The sequence below is a fragment of the Medicago sativa genome, chromosome 2, assembly GCF_051527215.1.
Source record: "Medicago sativa cultivar Bolivia chromosome 2, Bolivia_mono, whole genome shotgun sequence".
In the NCBI taxonomy this organism is placed as follows: domain Eukaryota; kingdom Viridiplantae; phylum Streptophyta; class Magnoliopsida; order Fabales; family Fabaceae; genus Medicago; species Medicago sativa.
In genome coordinates, this window is record NC_140750.1 from 49,741,657 (window position 1) to 49,763,982 (window position 22,326).

The window sequence follows — 22,326 nt, forward strand, 5'->3', positions numbered from 1 at the left end:
TGAGAATCAGCAGAAATTTGTGCTTGCAAACGGATGAGAAGGGAAAAAAAATTGTGATTATCCCTTTTGCTGGAAAAGAAAATTAGCGCAGATTTGGACTAGATTCGGATGGGAGGGAGCGTGACAGCCTGTGTCTTGTGGATTGGGACGAGAAAAGGGTGAAACCGTTCTGGAGACTCGAATTGCAACGCGTTTGGGATTGGGACGAGATGAACGTGTGATTCTGTACTTGGACTTATTTTTGGGTTTTTAACAAATAGAAAAAATGAATAATAATAATAAAAACAATTAACAAAAGGGTAAAAATACAAGAGGATAACTACATGGATTTGATTTTTGGGGCTTATCGCCTAATAAAAATAAAAATGTAAAAATAAAAAAGGGATACACACATATATACATACTCGATCATTATCTTCTAATTAATAAGTAAATAAAAAGAAAAAAACTTGGATTTATCTAAAAAGAAAATAACGAAAGAATTAAAAGAAATAATGACTTGATTAAAACTTTAAAGTTGAATTTGATTAGAGAAAAAAAAAAAAGTTTAAAAGATGGAAATAAAGAATAATAAAAAATGATAGAGAGAAAAGGGTTCAATTCGGAATTGAATATGAGGTATTTTAAAATACCTTTCTGTCGAATTTCTAACTGAAAATCGAAGATTTAATCAGGGTTACGTGACACGTGTCAGTGTGACCTTAGGTCAAAAATTGGGGTATGACACTCAAGAACACAATCAAGAGACTTCCTGCTCAAGCACAACTGCAAGAGACTTCTAACTAAACAAAATTACACAGAAAATTGTTTAAGGTTGAACACTTGATATACAATCAGAGGTGCTCACAATACAAATCAGATACAGACTCAATGGACTTAAGAATTTCTAAGACATGACTTTGAGACACAGAAATTCTAAGTGAATGCAGAACAATTTCAGCAGAGGTTTGGCACTTGTAATAATGTTGTGAGTCGTTTGTTCAGCATTGCCAAATCTCTAAGTCTTCACTCCTTTATATAGAGGTGTGAAAGAGACGTTGTGAAATTGCCAGCACATCAAAGAGTCGTTGTTGAAGCTTGATCTTTCACCTTTGATCTTTTGCTTGATTTGGTTGTTGTCCTATGAAGAACCAATTTGAAATCCATTCCTTATCCAAAGGAACATCTATGCAGGCGAAGCCGTATTCTGGAGCTGTTTTCTTGTCTTGTAGCGTGGACACAAAAACAGAGTAGTGGAGAACGTGGTTGTACAATTCGTACAATAGTACAATGTCAACGCTTTCGTCCAAATTGCAAGCACATGCCTTCAAACACCTTTGAAATGACCGTTGCAAAATTCCACTAATCTTTTGTTGTGTTTTTGAATCCAATAGACAGCTTTTGCAGTGATGATTCTTCAATTCTTAAATCTTTGCAAATCTAGTTGATATTCAGCTTCTGGTGAAATGACTTCTGATGAGGCAGCTTCTGAATGATACAGCTTCTGATAACGCAACTTCTGATGATGTGGCTTCTGGACCTCTTTTCTTCAGGAGCACTTTACTAACTTCAGGAGCGGCTTTACTTCAGGAGCAGCTTTACTTCAGGAGCACTTTTCTCTTCAGGAGCGAGTTGCCTTCAGAAGCACTAAGCTTCATTTTATGTTGATTCCTTTTGCTCTTTATTTGCTCATTCAGAACCAATAAATGATGTAACCTTTTTAATTTGGTCCTGTACACTTGAACAAATATTAGCTAGTCCAATTTACAATTTTTAATACCTTGTTATCATCAAAACTCTTTAAGGTTTATTGTTAAACACATTTTGGTCAAACAAAATTTTGTGAGTTGTTCATTGATAGACAATATTGGATCAACATGGCAAGCACATCAATGGTGGAGAAATGTAGACTTCCGGTTCTTGAGCATTTAGATCCATATATTCTTTATAGTCTTGAGGATCCAGAATTTAAAGACATGGCTGATGTTTTGGTGACCAAACAAGTGAGAGTGTCATTCAAAATTGGAGAATATGAAGATGAGGTAATATGTGATGTGGTGCCTTCCAAAACAAGAGATTTTTTACTTGGGCTTCCATGGCAGCAACATCGTCGAGCAAGGCATGACCAACATACCAACACTTACACATTTTCATTTAAAAATTGTCAAATCATTCTTGTACATGATAAGTTTGGTTATGATCAAATTTTGAAAAGGAGAGCGAGAAGAGAAGAAAGCATGGAAAGGATTAAAAGAGAGATTGATTCTATTTTTAAAACATTTGAAGAAAAGCTTCTTCAAATTCAAAATGATTATAAAAAGCATGAAAGAGATGTTGAAAAAATAGAAGGTCTCATGGTAAAAGAAAGTAATGAGGATGAAAAAGTAAAAGAAGAGAAAAAGGTTAATGAGAAGGAAAATAAAGAGAAAAATGTTCGGAAGTTTTGGCCTACTATTACACTAGTACCATCATCAAAGTTGGTATGTGTAGTTAAATGTTGGGATTCTTCTAATATTTTGCAATCTCCTAACCTTTCTTCTTTAACTCATGAAGGAAACCAAGCAAATGAAGAAGTTTTTTCTCAACTATTAGAAAACAATCATGTTCTTTGGAAATATGATTATGTCCCAAAATCACAAGAAGAAAAATTTCTACATAACTCACTTCAATTTTATGCAGGTTTGGATTTGAGGTCAAATCCTTTTGAAGAGAGGGGGAATGATGAGATCATGAGTTATTTAAGTATGTGGAAGGAAACCTATAAAAAAATTCACACATAAAATGAATTTTATTTGTGAATTTTAGTATCCATGGTTCAGCCACGGTTTTCTAGTTCATAAAAAATGAGCTCATGAATGTGGAAATTAAGTGGAGCTCACGTTAATTTTAGCCTTGGACATTCATTTCTTATAATTTTAGTGCTATTGGATTCATTGCATAATTTGATACAACAAATTGGGATTTGATGATCACAAGTTGACCAAGGGCTATTCATGTTGGTTTTATTGCCACCACCATTCAGATCACGTCCAAGGAAGATTGAAATAAATTCAATTAATGTCATTCAAAGGTTTTGCATCAGTTTTGGAATTCATTTGGAGCAGCTTGCATCAAATTGGAAATGCAGAAATTGTGAAAGTCACATTTTGGGCAATTAGTTCACACCTTTTGGACTCCAGCATGTTACGTAGTAATTTCATATTCTTAGGAAAATAGTTGTTATTCTTAATATGTTGGTTTTATTTGTTTTCTTTGAATTATTGAGTGTCATTTTAATTTATTAGGGTCCATTGGGTTACTTTGTGAGAACTCTATAAATTGTAAGTTTCTCTATGAAATAAAGAAAGTTGAATTTTGTAGAAATTTACACTTATGTGTATTGAGAGCTTTGTCTCTTGTGGTTCTGGATTGAACCATCCTTGATCTTATCAAGAAATTCTTTTCTTGTGGCGATCCTCACATCCACCGGCTTATCAATCTTTCTTGGATTAGAAAGAGTGTGGCGCCCCTATCTCCATTCCATTTCTTCATTATTTTAGTCTTTTCACCATTTCCACCAACATTATTCATAATTTGCTTCCGACGGCTTCATGACACTCATCAATTTTCTTGTAATAATATCACTACTACTTACTCAAAGTTCCATGATCAAATTGTAATGTGGCCTGTATATTTTAAACTTTATGTCTAAACATGATTTCATTAACCTTCCCCTCTTGAACCTCATCTTTTCCACAAGCATGTTCATTATGACGCAATATCCATCCACTCTGTCGTGCACCATTTCCGGAAGAATGCAGAATCTGAAAGCAAAGTTTTACAAACTCATCTGCTGCTTAATCAGCGTATTCTGATAATCTGCTCCAAAGGCCTGCTTTCAGCCAGTTCTCACGCGCCTTGTGTCAACCAAAAAAGGCATGGAAATCATTTTCATATGTGCCATCACAGTAGGGAGAATAGACCTAACAGTCCACACCCTTTGTCTGCAACCTTGTCCTAGTCGGGAGACACCCTATTGTAGCAAACCAAGCCAATTACCAAGCACTCGGAATTCTGAATTATCTTTAAAGCAAAGTGATTAACTGACTTCACTGTGTAATTGCCTCTGTTATTAAATTTCCATACTCTTGTTTTCAATGCCTAGGTGTAGTGCTGCAGTATTTTCCATATCTTGTGATTAACTAATTTCTTTTCATATTTCCAAGCTCTTTGGAGCACTCCTCAATATCTCTCTTTATGGACTGCAATCTTTCCTCTTCTTCTTGTCTTTTATTTTTGAATTCTTCAAATAATTTTTCTACCAAATCAAATTCTTTCTTCGGGGAAGAAAGTGACTTATCGGCAGATTTACCAACCGGCATTGCAAATCTCGTCGACAAAGGAGTATCGTCTTTATCTTTACGTTGATTATCATATGGTGACACCTTTGATTTCTTAAGAGAAGTGTTCAAGAAGCATCTGTTGTCGAATAATAGCCTCTTAAATGGAAATGAATTATAGCAGTATATATTACACCTCTTCTTAACAGGAACATCACGGTTTCTACTCTACAAATACACTTCCCTCCCTCTTTTTTTATTTTTATAAGGTCTGCGTAGTTGCCAAAAGAAGAGATAACCATCCCATTACAAAAGAAGGTGTACAATGGTATAATTTCATTTAATTTGCCAACTGTATAATATATGATATATCGCCAAAAGAGTATAAAAATAATGTCGTTCATGACAATAGAGTAGACATAGAATCCGGATATTTTTTTAAATTTTGATAGATTAAAATCATATTTTTAGTACATGTTTGATCATAAATTACATAAAGGTATCTCCTTATCTAGTTTAGAACTCAAAATCTATCCCTAGTTTAAGTTATTTAGGTAACTATCATTATTTAAGAGTTATCCAATCTTATGATTAATTCACACAGCGACAACCGCAATCGGTATCGCAACACCCGTAATAACCAAAATCTTGAAATCCTATAAGCAAACGCGCGGCCTTGACCGCGACCGTTATTTAAAACCTTGCTTTGAACATTCGCACTGATGTCCATGAATGGACTAAGTTAGTAGTTAGAATGGTGGTAGCACCATATTTGAGTGGTCATAGTGTTGGAATATTTTATTATTTAATAATATTCAAATATCATTATGTGGGCAAATATCGTAATAATAATTATATTAGCTATTTATCAATTGTGAGCCTTAATTGATTAGTGATCAAATTAAGTAATAAGGCTATTAGATTTCTAATTGGATAATTAAATAAATATTTAATTAGTTGATATGGACTCAATGAGTGGATGTCTGGATGACCCATTAACGGAATAATGGGAAACCCTAATGGCCATCCAATATAAAAGAGGCTATGGTCCCCAATATACCACACACGGCGAACTCTCTCTTCTCCCCATCTGAAGAGAACTTGAGGCATAAAGGTACCGGTTGAGGAAGAACCAAATCAGCCGCCGCTAACCGTGTTGATGTTGATGTTTGATTCAAATCACCTTCTCTCCTTATTGCCGTTGTCAAGAGGGCTACATGAAAGCTTTATCCAGGTATTCCTAGTACCCTAATTCTTAATATTCTTGATAAATCAAACATGTCGTAGATCCGATCATAATTCATGTTCAATGATCAATTTGCTTCCGCTATACTTTTATTTGTATTGAACATATTTTATGAATTAAGACATAAATCTCTAACAAGTGGTATCAGAGCTGTCTTCGTGTTTGATTTTTTGGGATATGATTTATTGTCATGAGCCCTAATTTTTGTTGGTCGTTTTTTGTTTTCGTGGTTTGTTTACCGAAAGGATATCTTCATGTTTCGGAATCGAAAATAGTTTGAAATTGGCTTATGATTATTTGTTTATTTAATTCGATACACTGCATTCCAATTTTCAATTGTTTCAAGTTATTGGAAACATATCCATAGCGGCATGATTTTTGGTCAACTCCTTTTCAGTATCTATGCAATTTCAATCGAACCTTAAAGCTATGGTTTCAATTGGCTTGATTAATTCTATTTTTTTAATTTTTTGTTTAAAATTTTTGGTTAGAAACACAAAATATATATAAGTGCAATGACATATTAGTTTCAATAGATGAAACCAGCTTAAGCTTATAAAACTTCATATATTTGTTTCTTGTTTTTGGGCTCGCTGATATTTGGTTTCAGGAAGTTATACCCCACACCCCTACATTTATCCCTTCACCCCAACATTTGACATAAACTACCAAATTTATCCTTTATATAAAACAACAAAATTACCCTTTCACTTTTCACCCCCACATACCCTAAACCATTCTCGTGGCAGTTCAACGAGTTCAACCTTTTTCTGGAAAAACATTCTTCTGCTTTCAACAAACAAGTAAGCTTGATTTCCTATGTTCTCTTCATCTTCTCTGTGTTCTTTCTCATCCTCAATTTCCTGAGTTTGTTCTTAATGGTTTGCGGGAATCCTTCACGGTTAGGTTTTTCAAGGTTTTCTGGTTTAGTGTGTTAGAAATCCTTCACGGAATCGTTTTCTGGAATAACTATTTGGTCAGATGTCGTCGGAGGAGGAATGGTGTTCCCGGAACCGTGTTCACCAAAGCGTTCCGGTTAGTATTCGGAAAACGCATGCAAAGTGTTCCGGTTAATTCTTCCCGGAATCGATTGGTGAAGAATTCCGGTTCAGGCACAATTTTTTTTTTACGTTCTTAATCCTTTTTTTTTTTAACTGACGGCATAGCTCTCTGAAGTAGCTTTTGTCATGATCTACTACTTTTTTTGTTGACAGATATACTACTGATCAAGGTTACTTCTATAGGCAAATCAATGGATGTTGAAATATAATTACATTGTAGCAAATTGAATTCATTCAGTTCTTCCTACTCTGTCCATTACTTACTTAATTGATTCTTTTAATTGGTTCTTGTACTTGCTAATTTACATTTCATTGTTTTTTTCTATCCTGCAGAATAATGCTTAATATTAGAGATAGAAGTTAAACACTATATATATGATATGAAGATTAGTATTAATTACCTCCATAGAGGAATGTAAAAATTCATTACAACTTTTGCTCAATTTGAAGTTGAAATATTCTTCTTATAAACAATTGCTACTTCAATTATTAGTTACAACAAAATCTGATGAGTGTAATTGATATTTTACTTCCATGAAAAAGCACTTTCCAGACAATACTTTTTATGAATTTGTGATAAAAAGCACTTTCCAGACAATACTTTTTATGAATTTGTGATGTTATTGTTTTTAAGTTTAATTCTTTTGTCTTTTTTTTATTAATTCTTTGTCTATTTTTATTCAGTGGTTCGGTGCAGAGGACGAGGTGGCAAGATTATACGTATAGGACGAAACGAACGACGACATGAGGTGGTTCGTGACCAACCAGTTGTACATCAAGCGGAGGAGCAGCTCATAAATCAAGAGGTAGAGCAGCATGAGGTTACCCTCGAGCTATGCGATGGAAATACAAGCAGGGGACTCTGAAGGTCGATCAGATACGGAGATTGATAGATGATCTAACACCTACAGATGTCATATGGCGTCCAATTCAGAGTCACTCTCGGGTAGTCCCATTTGACAATATATGTCTTTATAGTGGTTGTCTTCGCTGGTACGACACTGTAGTTCCTTACTTGCCTGAGAGGTGTATCCGACAATTTGGATACATACAATATATACCGCCACCACCTCCAGATCGCCATGCCTTGGATGTAGATGTTGAGTGGATTGATTACCATTCTAGCGTGCATCGGGTCGTTGGAGGAGCATCTCTTGTGATATATCCATATGAAGTCACAAATACATGGAGTGGTACTACAGGGTTACTTGGATGCGGTAGGGGCCACAAAAGAGGAATCCCAATTTGAGCATTTGTATCAAGCATTAGACCTGTCTCACGGTGGACCTTTATATTATTTATCTTTGTTTATTTATTATATATTTCATTATGGACTTCTCCTTTATGTTAAATTTGGTATTATCACCTTTTGGTTTATGATATACATTGTAATATCGACTTCTGGTTTATTTTAAACGTTGTATTATCGACTTTTGGTTCATGATTATACATTCTACTATTGACTTTGCAATATTGGGATATAATATAGAGTGTTGTTGCTTTAAAGCTTGTGATCAATATTTATATATGCAGGAACCTATATATATATATATATATATATAAATGCAGGAACGAGTTTGTGATCAAATAAGTGTCATTTTGATAGTCATAAAGCATTGCACCAATGGCTTGGCGTTGGTGTTTGGGCGAGGTGCTGCTGTCAAGGGTGGACTGGTAGTGGCAGGCCTGCTTGGTGTTGTTGTTTGGGCGAGGTGCTGCTGTCTGTTTTGGCTTTTGGTTGGCTGTGGTTGACAGGGGCTGCTTGGTGTTGTTCGGAGGTTCTGTTGCAGGCCAATTTTTGGTGCAGAAGGTGGATTTTCACATTTTTGGTGACTGTATCAGCTTGAAACTTGTTGTTTTGCTGTTTAGCCCAAGCAATTGTGCGGATGGTTGGAATTGTGTTGGAATATGCTAGCATCATTGTTAGATGGGATGGGTTATTTAGTACTGGTGGGTGTCTTTTTTGGTTAGGCTGTTTGGATTTGTGTTGCTGCTCCTGTGTATTTTCCCTTTAGCAGCAACCAAATGTTGGAATTTACACCTTCTCTTGTATCAAACCTTTGTGTAGTTGTGAATGCAGCAGTGGTGTTTGCACATGATTGATCTTTATCACATAATTGAGGTATGTCCGTACCTATTTAAAAATTATATAAAAAAATTAAAACTTTAAAAATATCAAGAATCAAGAATATAAGTTCTAGTATTAAAGCAAATTGGAATTTTAAAAAATAAAAATAAATTAAATGCACCGGAAAACTAGTATAAACATTTCCGGTTCTGTGTTTTCCACATTTAACTTATTTGTTACTGTGATATAACTAGCATGCACCGAATATACACCGGAAAGCTAAGCCAACAAGTTTTCCGAATTATTTTCGGAATGGTATATACAAGTATTCTGAATTATTATCGGAAATGTATATTTGAGTATTCCGAAAAAATTTCGGAAACGATTCAGTGAAAAAAAAAAAAGGAAATATGTACCTGGAAAAATATCATGTGGGGGTGAACTCATACTGAATTAGGATAAGTTTAAAATGAGGGTGAAAAATTTATGTGTAAAAGGTTAAATAATAAAAGGGGTAAAATTGGAATTTTGAAAAAATTGTAGGGGTGAAAGTACATGTGTCAGGGTATGGGGTAAAATTTCCTTGGTTTCATCAAATTTTTTGGGTAATTTTACTTTGTTGAAGTTTGGCTATAAACTCTTAATTTGATTTCCAAATATTTGTGTTTAAAATTACCTTTATGATTATAGTAATACATATTTTCCTTTGTCTTACTTGAATTGGAAATTGATTTAAAGTTTGCATCAATTCCAGTCTTTGGATTGTGTATATTTTGGATCCAGTTTATTATACTTGTATGCTTGCGTTTGCTTGGCAAATAAAATAACACATATGGATGTCTTGCTAAGTTATTATTTTGGATAAAAATATATGATCGATATAAATTTGTAACAAAGTATACTATTTTGGTAACCGGTCATATTTGTAAGCCTTTTTTTTTGGGAAAATATTCTTTCTTCAATGTTGCAAGTTATGAAGAACTGGTCAAATGAAGTTTTATCATTTGACATAGTTAAATTTGTTTTAACTTTCAGAAATTTTGAAATTAAGGATTCTGATATGAATCTGATTTGGTTGATTTTTTTTTTTTTTAATCTTTTCAAATCAAATATTCAGTTTCGACTTATTTATAAAGTTTTTTTTTTTTTGTATTGTTATATATTTTCGGTAGTAGGTATAACATATATAAATGAGATGTTAACAAATAAGTATTTGGATTTGATTTGAGATAATTTTCAAATATTGTTATCATATCTTGCAGCTTAATTTCTATTTGAAATTATAAATTGATTCACGAAGATTTTGTACATAAAGTTTATTTTGAAAAGTAGGCACATAAAATTAAAATATATTTGTGATATATTTGCTGCCTTTTAATAATGAATCTCAAAATATTATGAACTTTTTTTTTTTTTGTACATAAGGTAAGAATTTGGTTCTTTAAAGTTTGGAAAATAATAATTCTAGTTTTTTGTTTGTTTAGTTATAGACATATAAAGTTTGTTTCCTTTATTTAGGAAAACATTTATGCTAGAGTTATTATTTATTTTGTTTAAAGAATCATTCAGTTGTGTGTGAATCAATTGGTATATGTGAATCAATTGTGGCATGAATATTTTGGCATATAAGATTCAATTTTCTTTTGACTTAAAATTGAATATTTGGTTTATAGCATGATTTTGACGCTTGAGTTTATTGTATTAAGTTTTCTACAATAATATTTTGTCTTATCATGCATTTTGAATATATTTCATGCTATGTTTGTTGTTGTTTTTATGCAATATATGTAAATGTATTGTCATACACACATTGGTGTGATTTGTGACTTGCATCTTCTTTCAAATTCGTGAGTTTGTCTTCACACTTAAGTATTGTCATACACACATTGGTGTGATTTGTGACTTTCATCTTCTTTCAAATTCGTGAATTTGTCTTCACACTTAAGGGTTGCCGAGTGACCTCATGATTACTTAGCAACATAAAGAACTAATTTGGCCTACATTATGTCAGTAGTGCCTTGTAAATTTAAGACCATTCCCATTTATTTTACTGTGAAATGTCTAGTAATTGCGGTTGTTTTGGTTGAAACAACATGTTGCCAAAGTAACCTCTGTTGCGTAGATTTGATTCAACTGAACTTACAAAAGACGTAGTATGAAATTATCCATGTGAGTTGTCGTCGGCCCCAAGGAAGGCACAACTTGACCGGATAGTTACATACATATGATAGTAAATGTGTGGTGATTATAAAGTAATTTTCCATGTGAATAATAGGATACTCGAAAGTGACTATTATTTGACAGGATTTATCACCCGTTTAATATATATTAAAATTGTCTAGTAAAATTAGTTGAGTCAGTTGAAACAATAATGTTGCCCAAGTAACCTCTGTTGTGTAAATTGATTTCAATTAAGCTTACAAAAGATGTAGTGTGTAATTATTTATGCGAGTTGTCGTCGGCCCCAAGGAAGGCACAACTTGGCCGGATAGTTACATGCCTGTGATGGTAAATATGTGGTGATTATAACGTAATTATCCATGTGGATAATAGGACGCCCAAAGGTGACTATTATTTGACAGGACTTATCACCAATGTTTGATCATTGCATTGAGAGTACCGCTTGCAGTTAATTCTTAGCAATCCAAAGATTGTGTTTTAATGGTGTGCTTGGTATCTTGTTAAGGTCTTTTATTTACAAATTAAGAAGCACATTTATTTAATATTCTACTGACATGTGTGATGATGTTGTGTTGGTGTAAACTTATTTAAATATTTAAGAGTTTACATTCACATATATTATGATAAACATATGACAATTATAAGAATTTATTCTTTGTCAAAGTAAATTGTCCTTGTTTGATCATTGCTGTAAATTACCACTAGCAATTGATATTATTGTTTAAAGACTTGATATTGATGGTGCACTAGGTATTTTGGTGAGTACTTTAACCACTCTTGTTCTCTTTAAACTAATATAGTTTATGTATCTACTATTTTGAGTTAAATTCTAATGTAGGATTTAAAGAATAACATTGATATTGTTCTTGGATCTAGACCTTAGATAAGGATGGTAAAACTCACATTCTCTCACAAATTCAGTAACTAATGTGAGAATTAAGTTTGACAGTAAGTATACACCAAATCTCATAGGTCATGTGAGATCATAAAGCAAAAATATCATATGTATTAGAGGTGTTATTTAAGATGACAAATTTTTTGTCATATTTTCTTTGCTTAAAGTGCTTTTAAAGCAATATAGAGAAAGACAAGCTCTCATTGGAGAATGGGTATTTCATTAAGGTTATTAGGCAAAGAAAATGTTAGGAGCACATTATGTAAACATTTAGTCTTGCTAAGACACTATAATTTCGACTATCATGTGACTTGTTCTAAAATTCAGTAATTTCGACTATCATATGACTTGTTCGAGAATTCAGTATTTAGTATTCTCTTTGCACAATTAAGTTTATAACTGTTACAGTTAGAAATGATCATTTAAATGATCATAAAGTGTGCAAATAAGGAAAGGTTGAAGCAAGATAAAATAAAATAGTGCTCATTTGGAAAATACCTCAAATGATAAGGGCAAATAAAGAAAGGTAGTCTTGATTGACTTATGTCCAATGATGTTGAAAGATATATCAATTTAGAATGGACAAAGTCGATAAAGATTGCTTTATTCATTTTTTGAACCGATTTTAGATTGTCGTTACTAGTTTTTTTTTTTTTTTTTTGTATTTAAAAGACAATATGGTGAATCATCGTTTGAATTTTTTTTTCTTTTTCTCTTTGAATAAGTCAAGATATTTTGAGTTCTTTTTTTTCAAATGATGATTCAATGTGTCTTTTAAGTTCAATTATTAGAGTCAATTCAGTTATGACTTGTGACATTCTATATTGTTTAAGGTTTTGAATACTATAAGTTTTTCGTCCCACAAATTAGGAAATTTTTTGAGACATAAATTGTTAAGCTTTCTTGAGGATATTGAGTTTGGGGGAGAGATATGGTTTTAGAACAAAATTGAACGAGGAAGAATTAGTTCTAAACTAATTCATATAGTTACTATTATTATAGTATATTTGGATTCTCATGAGGACTTATTGTTCTTCCTCTCAATCAAGTTAAGAAATTATTTCATATAGATCAAACTCAACACCCTCAAGAACTAGGGATTCTAGTGTCATTAAGAATTGACTGAAAAGAGAAATTCTATTTAGTTTAATTGAATGACTCTATTAGGACAGTCATGATACTAGTTTGCTTACTATAATTTTGGAGCTGCACAAGATGGATTTCAATATAGTGTTTCTTAATGGTGACATTAATGATGCAATATGGTGCAACTGAATCAAACTTGTGTCAATTGATACAAAATAGATGGTTTGCAAAGTCATGAAATCCACTTATAAGTTAAGAAATTTGTCTCTTTAGTGTTACCATAAATTCTCATAAAGTAATTGTCTCATTTGGTTTTGAGATAACATTATGGAGAATTGTGGTTTTATTAAGCTCAGTGGGAGTAAATTTATAGTTCAAGTTTAATGTGTCAATTATATTTTGTTTAGTCCACATTGATATATTAGTTATGTGAAACCAAGAATATCTCTAATGAAAGCTTAGCGATGAAAGATCTTGGGGACACTTCTTTTGTATTAAGTTTTAGATACTTAGAGATTATTCTCAAAGTATCCTTCAGATGTCACAAAAGGTTTATATCAATAAAGTTGAAAATAAATTGACATAATAAATTATAGGTGACAATCACTGAGAGAGACTTTCAGTCTCAAATATTGCCCATTAGAAAATTTATAAATTCTGAAAATTAAGTATTTTCCTACGCTTTGTCTATAGGATTTTTATGTATGATCTTATTTATATGCATTTGGAAATAGCATATATAATCAGATTGTTTGGCAGATACTTGAGCAATTCAAAGTTTGAATTGTTGAAAAGCAACCTTAAGGATTCTTAAAGAGAACAAGAGAGCTTATGCTCACATCAGAGATCTGACAATTTGGAGATCATTTTTGTGTCAGACTCTGACTTTTGGATGTCAGTATATGACATACATCCTAACTCAGGAAATGACTGTAAGTATTTATGTCAATTGGTTGCATATCGTTAAAGGCATTGAAAGACCACTCAAGTTATATAGTGACATAATTCAGTCGTATAGTTATTTGATAACAAAGTTTATAAGGTTCATTACCTTATAGATTATTGTTGTTGAATGATAGAACAAGTAGAGACAAACTTTATGCTAGCTGATCCGCTATTCAAAGACATGACACACAAGGTCTTTCATATGGTTGTTGTTATTAAGGATGTCTTGGATTAGTGGGAGTCTCTTTTACTTTATGTACTATACTTTTGTTTTGGTATTGATACAGACTTTATGTTATGATTTTCTGCAGAAATAAAGTTCATGAGGTTATATTTATTATAACCATTTCTGTATCATTTTGTGCAAATACTAAATTTGCAAACTTCAGTTTGATCTCACTAAAGTTTTCAGTTGGATCAGTTGGAAATAGACATGATTTAGAGATCACATTACATGAAATTTCCATGCCACTCATCCATATCGATCTATGTCATCAAGTGCATTGATATGGTGGTCGTCGGGGTTCCGTCACGTTATACGTCAGTGACGACAGCCGCGGTGGTCCCATTATTAATGTATGAGGTGGACCAGATTGTAAGGTTGAAATCTAAAGATAAATAGCATTCAGTTGCGCGCCTAAAGAATTCTGATATAATTATTAAGATATGTAGCCCAAGTGGGAGATTGTTGGAATATTTTATTATTTAATAATATTCAAATATCATTATGTGGGCAAATATCGTAATAATAATTATATTAGCTATTTATCAATTGTGAGCCTTAATTGATTAGTGATCAAATTAAGTAATAAGGCTATTAGATTTCTAATTGGATAATTAAATAAATATTTAATTAGTTGATATGGACTCAATGAGTGGATGTCTGGATGACCCATTAACGGAATAATGGGAAACCCTAATGGCCATCCAATATAAAAGAGGCTATGGTCCCCAATATACCACACACGGCGAACTCTCTCTTCTCCCCATCTGAAGAGAACTTGAGGCATAAAGGTACCGGTTGAGGAAGAACCAAATCAGCCGCCGCTAACCGTGTTGATGTTGATGTTTGATTCAAATCACCTTCTCTCCTTATTGCCGTTGTCAAGAGGGCTACATGAAAGCTTTATCCAGGTATTCCTAGTACCCTAATTCTTAATATTCTTGATAAATCAAACATGTCGTAGATCCGTTCATAATCATGTTCAATATTTTGTTTGCTTCCGCTGTTTGATTCATAATTATTGAACATGTTTTATGAAATTTGTTTTTATGAAAACCTAAATTTCCAACACATAGTACCATGGTTGGCGAAGTTAAAGGTTTGAACGGTGATAACACCATATTTGAGTGGTCTAAATACCATATAAAAATGGTTTCAGTATTAAATTTGACTTGTCTTAATATCCATATTTGATGGAGTAATTCTGGAACGGTTAGCTATAATGCAAGGGAATGGGTAACAATCACTGTGATAACTAATAGCAAGGGAAAAACATAATGGCCTTTAGCCCAAACAATATATACAAGTTACAACAGTTATATAGCAAAAAGAAAAATAAAAAAGGCTTAATAGCAGTTTTAGCTCCTAACTTTTCAAAAGTTGCGATTTTGGCCCCTAAGAAAAAAAGCTACAAAACTGCCCCCTAAGTTTTGCATCTGTGGCAGTTTTGGCCCCCAAAACTAATTTTGACTCGGTCTACGCTAACGTGGCACCCTAAGTGGGGTGCCACGTGTTTTTTTTAATTTATTTTTACCAGAAATTAGCCTTGGGGGGACAAAACTGCTACAGTTGCAAAACTTAGGGGGTTGTTTTGTAGGTTTTTTTCTTAGGGGGGCAAAATCACAACTTCGTGAAAGTTAAGGGGCGAAAACTGCTATTAAGCCAATAAAAAATGCCTTGCTTGAGACGAAAACATAATGTTTTATCCAAAGAAGCTTGTTGTAACAATTTAATACAGAACTGTGAAGTCAGAAAAAACTTACGTGCAGTTATTTTTGTTGTTTCTCTAACAACGCAGTTAAAAAAAAAATATATACTTCTTTTTTAACAGGAATAACCAAAACAAAACCTAAACAACTGCATGTTTGTTTTTTCTGATGATGTCTCTCAATTCGATGGCATTCTAAAACATTGTAAAGTTATTGTCAACTCTTTTCCAGGATTATTTTTATTCGGAATTAAGTCTTAATAGGCATATTTGAGACGAGAAACGTGTTCTGACAATCAACATGCTTTTATACCATTTACTTTTGACACTTTCGGTTTCCTAGCACCAGAGGCTGTTGACCTTCTACATAGAGTTCAAAAGGTCATGCATAGCAATGTCATGTCTCCTAGGTCCATGAATGTTGTGTTCACGAGGATTGGTTTTGCCATCCAAAAAGGTCTAACGGCGCAACTTGTTGTCCGTTTGCCTTCTATTCAAGTGTAAATGATGATTTATCTATATAATTGAATAATTATTGAATATTTAATGAGGAAATTCATTTTAATTATTCGGAATCAAATCACGCAAAGGTTTTTCATATTATATTTGTATCATTATAATGGCTTTCTTTTTTTGGCTCTTGTAGCTTTCTTGTTGAACATACTAGTCAAAATGTAATAGTTACATGAAATTGTCAATGCACTGGATGGGTGGAAATCCTTGAAGAGTAGTGGCGCACAAAATCTTAATTAGTTTTCATGTTAGGTATCAATCTATCTATCTATCAATAAAACTTCGGGTATCCACGTTGTGCCAGATATGGCAGCATCTCCGTCTCCTCAATCGCCTCTCACTGTGTTTCAAGCTCCTCCTATTGATGGCAATATCAGTTATGAGAAAGTGACAACAACTTCTTCATCAATAAGCAGAAACAGTCCAGTTATTTGGTTGGTTATAATCGTACTAGCAACTATCTTCTTTCTCTATGGACTTATCCAATTAATTATATGGCTTGTGATAAAAAGGCCATCCTCTTCATCTTATTACAATTCCAACAGATTCCAAGAATCGACCCGAATACGTGTGCTTCAGAGGCAAGGCAACTACAAAACCCATTTCATTTACATGATTCAGGTCTAGAACAATCTCTCATAGATATAAATGTTGGATCATTGAACATATTTGGCTCAAAGCAAATCTATCTTAAAATTTAATCAACGAAATTCTTTGGCATTGATGCTAAATTGTTGGTAACCGGCAGCTTTGATTTCTTAACTGAAGTGTTCAAGGAACTTCTGTTGTTAAATAACGGCCTCTTATCTAGCAATGGTGTGTGCATCTATGCCAAAAGTTATACACAAGGTGTGCATAGATGCCAAAAGTTATACACAAGGTGTGCATAGATGCCAAAAGAAAAGATACACATTATAAAACCTCCAACACATCCTGGGTTGTGAATTTATACATAAAAAGTTATCTTTGGTACATGACAGAACCTGCTAATTGCATTATGCAATCTATAATTTCATTTGCCAATGGTATAATATATAAAAGATGAAGGATAAAAGAAAACACACAAGATCAAATTAGATTAAAGTTATTTTATATTTAAAATACCAAGTACAAATTTCAGGTTGAAGCCTAGCAAAATACAAAAAAAAAAAAAAAAAAAAAAAATCATGAAAACTAAAACCAGCATCCCAGCTATACCCACTGTGGGAAACCGAACATATCATTCCATTCAAACTCCTCTATCTCCTCTTTGGAAAGACGTTTGACACGATCACCAAATTTGTAGGAGAAGTTTAAGGTACCCCTGGATTTGTGAGAGGGTTTTTTCCTAACCTGGTAACTAAGTTGGTGGCCAGCAGCTGGAGGGTTATGAAGAAGTTCCTTGAGAGGGATAGAGACGGTACCGATTGTTGTATTCCATGGCAGGTATTTGTTACAGGAGAGAAGTTTGACTTTGAGAAAGAGCCGATTCTTGTTAGCGAGAGATTCGTTAACGGTGAACTTGACAGGAAAGTTAAAGTTCCATGTGGGGTTTCTTCCGGAGTGAGGATAGTAGTGGGTGGTGGTGAGTTTTTCGGAGAAGTATAGGCCACCAGAGATTGAAACAACAGCGAATACGGACATCTCGGACTTGGAGAAAATATTAACATGTTTGAGATCTTTTGCAGATATTATGTTTAGTTGTATATCCTGGAACATGGAACCTGGATATTTTTTGATTTTTTCTGAAACAGCATTGTTATTCTTATTAATAGGCTCCATGATCTTCATATTTTGGAGAGGAGTCTCGCTGTTCTTCTTCTTCTTGTTAATAGGCTCCCAGCACAAGATTGTGCAGAACAGTGCAAAGCCAAACAACAAATACATAAGATCCAACACACTGCCAGAAGAAAAACACGCAAATGAAAACAAAGAGGAGAGAATGCTAAATACTAAGGCCAAACGCAAAAAGCCCTCCTTCATCATCCCTGCACCCAAAATCTGATACACCATAGACAAGAGAAGGAACACCAGCAGATAAAACCCTACAGAAGAGAGAGAGAGAGAGAGAGAGAGAGAGAGAGAGAGAGAGAGAGAGAGAGAGAGAGAGAGAGAGAGTTTATAGGGTTTAGAGAGAGAGAGTTTTTGGGGTTTCTAGGGTTTTGGTTTATAGATAGTATTTATAACGAGAGAATTGCACAAGCTCCAGGCGGGTTCCATAAACTACTAAAAATATCAGTTTTACCCCTTTCTCATTTAACTTTTATTTTTTAACTCACTGTCAACCTTTTCAAATGGAGCATTAGTTCACATTCACGTGATATTTTTGGTTTTAATAAAAAACAATGAGTTGTTAAAATATTCCAATTTTTTTTTTTTTTTGACTTTTTGGGTATATAAAAATTTCTCTGAAGATTGTAATTGAACATTTCCAGTTTGTTTATATTTTTTGGAAAGTTATTGTTTGAGATTCATCCTCAATCCAGTTTTTTAACTGATCAATTTTTTCTTCAAAATCTTTTACCGCTTTGACATCCTTGTCTTTTGCTAGTTTTCTAGAGTCGCTGTATATGATCATTGAGGCGTCTTCATAGACTACTCTGTAGTTTGTCTGTTGTGACAGTCTATAAATCTTTTGATGTAAATCCTGAACATCTCTATGGCCTCCCACACTATCCCCACCATTACGTCCATAGTAGTAGTTCAGGAATAAGTAATATGAAAATAGGAGTAGTTCATTTTCTATCATAGGAGTTTTTCATGGATAAATAATATGAAAATAATATTTTGTGCAATCCTTTGTTTCTAGCATGCTAAATAGTATCCATATTTTATTTGATTTTTTCCTTTTTTAAAAACTTAAGATGATATCTATAATTGACGGATTTTAATTGGTTGATAGTGTAAAGTTATATTACACTCTCAGTCTATTCAAATCAATCTCTTCTCGGTATGTATAAAATTTCCGAGTTTTTAAAATTTTCTAGGAAACTATTTTTAACATTTTCGATATGTTGGTGACTATTTAGAAAAGTGATAAAACAGTTATAATTTTTTAAAAGGAAAATAAAAAGAAAAAAGATTTTTTTTGAACGGCAAAATTTATTAATAACCAAATTTTTGTAAAAAGATGAACAAAGATCGGCAAGATGAAAACAACAAAGTTATTGGCGCTGTATATAGGCGGAACACCTAAAAGAAAACCCAACTAATTGCTACCACCAAAACACCCCTAACTGATTGTTACTAACAACACCAATAAGAAAGCTAACGACCAAAACCAAATTCAACACCTAAATCAAAATCAAACACCTAAATCAAAGTCAAACTCCCACAACCGAAGAACAAAACTTGAGCCAAACCCATAAACTCCATCGCAAATTACCAAAGAAACAAATTTGAAACACTTATCGTTAGCTGCTCACACCAAAACCCCTCCAAAATCATCACCATAGTTGAGCCCAATTAAACATCATGACAATGACTAATTCCAACACTCATTCAGATTCCACCACCACTCAATCACGGGCCCGGAGAATTAAAAGAAAAAATTGTTACGAAACCGAAAATGATCTATTTAGAGGGAGGTGTTCCGTGCAAGCTAATGAGATCAAACAACCATGGGGAGTACAAAATTGTAGTGATGGTATATGGAAGGTGAGTGTTAAGAGCTATTTAACTGGTACCTCCACATTTGTACATTTAGCCTTGCAAGCTCGGATATAGAACTTGAGTAATAGTTGATGCCATATAATGATATTATCAACAAAAAATGGTGGAATATCCCATGAATGGGGTTACTGTTTAAGGTGTTGGTAATAAAAATAAAATACAAATGTTTGCGGATGAGTATTTTCTATAACTTATCTTTATCTTTAGGCTCCCTCGTAATTTGCAAGGGTGTGAATTGCAAGGATTAAAATAAAACGTCAACTGATTTATCACGGGGTTATATTCAACTTTCTTAAATTCAATATAAGATAAGTTATAAACGAATAATTTCTTAATTTAAATTCCATCAAAGACGAAAGGGGGTTCAAGGATTCTCTGATCACCGTTAAACATCTGAATCAATCAAACCTAAATGCTCGCATTGAAAAGGACAATTAAAACCTTCCAACCACTCAATCTCTACTTTTATTTGCTTTTCTAAATAAGCTCTGCTAATTACCGAGTTGAACAAAAATCCATGTGGAAACGATTAACTTACTATTTTATTACTTAGTTGGATTTGGTGGATTTGGCTAAATTCTACACCAGCCCCCTCTGATCAGTGATAATTCTACCACATCATTTCATTTAGTGCTACAAAATGTCACATATGAGATTGTGAGAACGAGTAATACTGAGGAAATCCTGATTTTGGAATTGGGAACCGTAAATGCATATGGAGGCTTCAAATTCAGCAGAAAATTTATCAAATGATAGTGCATAAGTCAATGTTGACGCTCTTATTGGTCATTATTCACTGATTGCAGGCATTTGTCCACAACTTCAAAAGGAACTTGATCTTGTTATCAAATATCATATTCGAGGTAAAGATGCTGACTTCCCTTTTATGCCTTATCAGCCGAAGAAGCAGAAGAAACACGCTCCAAACTCGATTCCTACAACAGTCGGTCCAAGGGTAAACCAGGGGTGGTTGAGCTGCACCTTTTCTATTAAGACCATTTTTTTTTTTTCATTTTCTTGTTTTTTCTTCTTTTCCTTGCTTTTTTAGGGTTTTGGTTTGGCCTCCCCTCTTGTATGTGTGTGTGTGTGTGTGTGTGTGTGTGTGTGTGTGTGTGTGTGTGTGTGTGTGTGTGTGTGTGTATTCCCTTTTTTAATAATATCTTATCAGTGGGCGGCATAGGATCGGGGTATATGACTTTATTTAGACTCACCTTGATGCGTCACCTATCTCTTGGCTTATCGAAAAAGAAGTTGCTCAAGGCTACAATCAACGAGAAGGTATTGATTAGGATGAGACTTTTCTCCAAAGACAATGTAATCATAAATTATAATTCTTGTTACATAGGTAGCACATAATTGCATTATTTTTTTTTTCAAATGGATGTAAGAAATGCTTTTTTAAATTAGGAAGTTTATGTAAGTTAGCTTCTTGGTTTCATTAATGAATAAAAGTCTAATCAAGCTCTTAAACTTACTTTATGGTCTTAAACAAGTTTCTAGAGCTTTGGTATGAAAGACTAAGCACATTCCCAATTGAAAAATGAATTTTCTAGAGGAAAAGGTGATACCACACTTTTTAGAAAAACAAATAAATCTTATTTACTCATGGTTCAAGTGTATGTGGATGACATAATCATTGGTTCAACTAAAGAAAATATGTGTGAGTATTTTTAAAACCTCATGTAAACTGAAATAGAGATGAGAATAAATGATGGGAGAGCTTGGTTTTTTATCTAGCTTTGCAAATAAAGCAACGTCAAAATGGAATTTTCGTAAATCAAGAAATATATGGCAAGGATCCTCTCAAAAAGTATAATATGAATGAGGAAAATATTATGGTAACTTCCATGCATCCATCGTCAAGTTTAGATAAAGATAAGAATGGAAAACAAATTTATGAAAAATAATACTAAGCCGTGCTAGGATCATTACTTTATTCAACAGACTTGAAATAGTCTTTGAAGTTGTTTTATGTGCTAGATTTCAAACATGTGATAAAAAAATATCATGAAATAGTTGTCAATTTTTAGATATTTAGTAAGTATTTCCGATCTTAGATTTTGGTATAGCAAAAGTTCTGAGTTTCATCTTGTACCTTACAGTGATGCTGATTTTGCTAGAGGTAAAATTGAAGAAAAAGTACAAGTGGGTCATGTCAATTATTTGGACAAGCCTTAATTGGATGATCTTGTAAAAAAATCAAATATTATTGCACTCTCCACCACAGGAGTTGGGTATGTATCTGCAACTAGTTCTTGCTCAAAGGTTATGGATTAGGAATTAAGTAGAAGATTACTCATTAAGGTACTATAACATTTCAATTATGTGTGACAATACAAGTGTCCTAAATCTTTCAAAAACTACAATTCAACATACTAGATATAAAAATATTGAAATAAAACATCATTTTCTACGTGATCATGTTAAGAAAAAAGAAATTGAATTAAATTT

The 22,326-nt window shown here is 33.2% G+C and overlaps 1 long non-coding RNA gene across 2 annotated transcripts; it reads left to right on the forward strand.

The window, feature by feature from the left end:
- Positions 1 to 6,154: 6,154 nt before the first annotated feature.
- LOC146947170 (uncharacterized) lies at positions 6,155 to 8,076 on the forward strand. Of its 2 annotated transcripts, none has more exons than XR_015026911.1 (2): positions 6,155 to 6,579; positions 7,290 to 8,076. It is a non-coding gene; the product is annotated as an uncharacterized LOC146947170 (long non-coding RNA). The 2 variants fall into 2 exon arrangements; XR_015026912.1 differs by having other exon boundaries at positions 6,155 to 6,347.
- Positions 8,077 to 22,326: the final 14,250 nt, after the last annotated feature.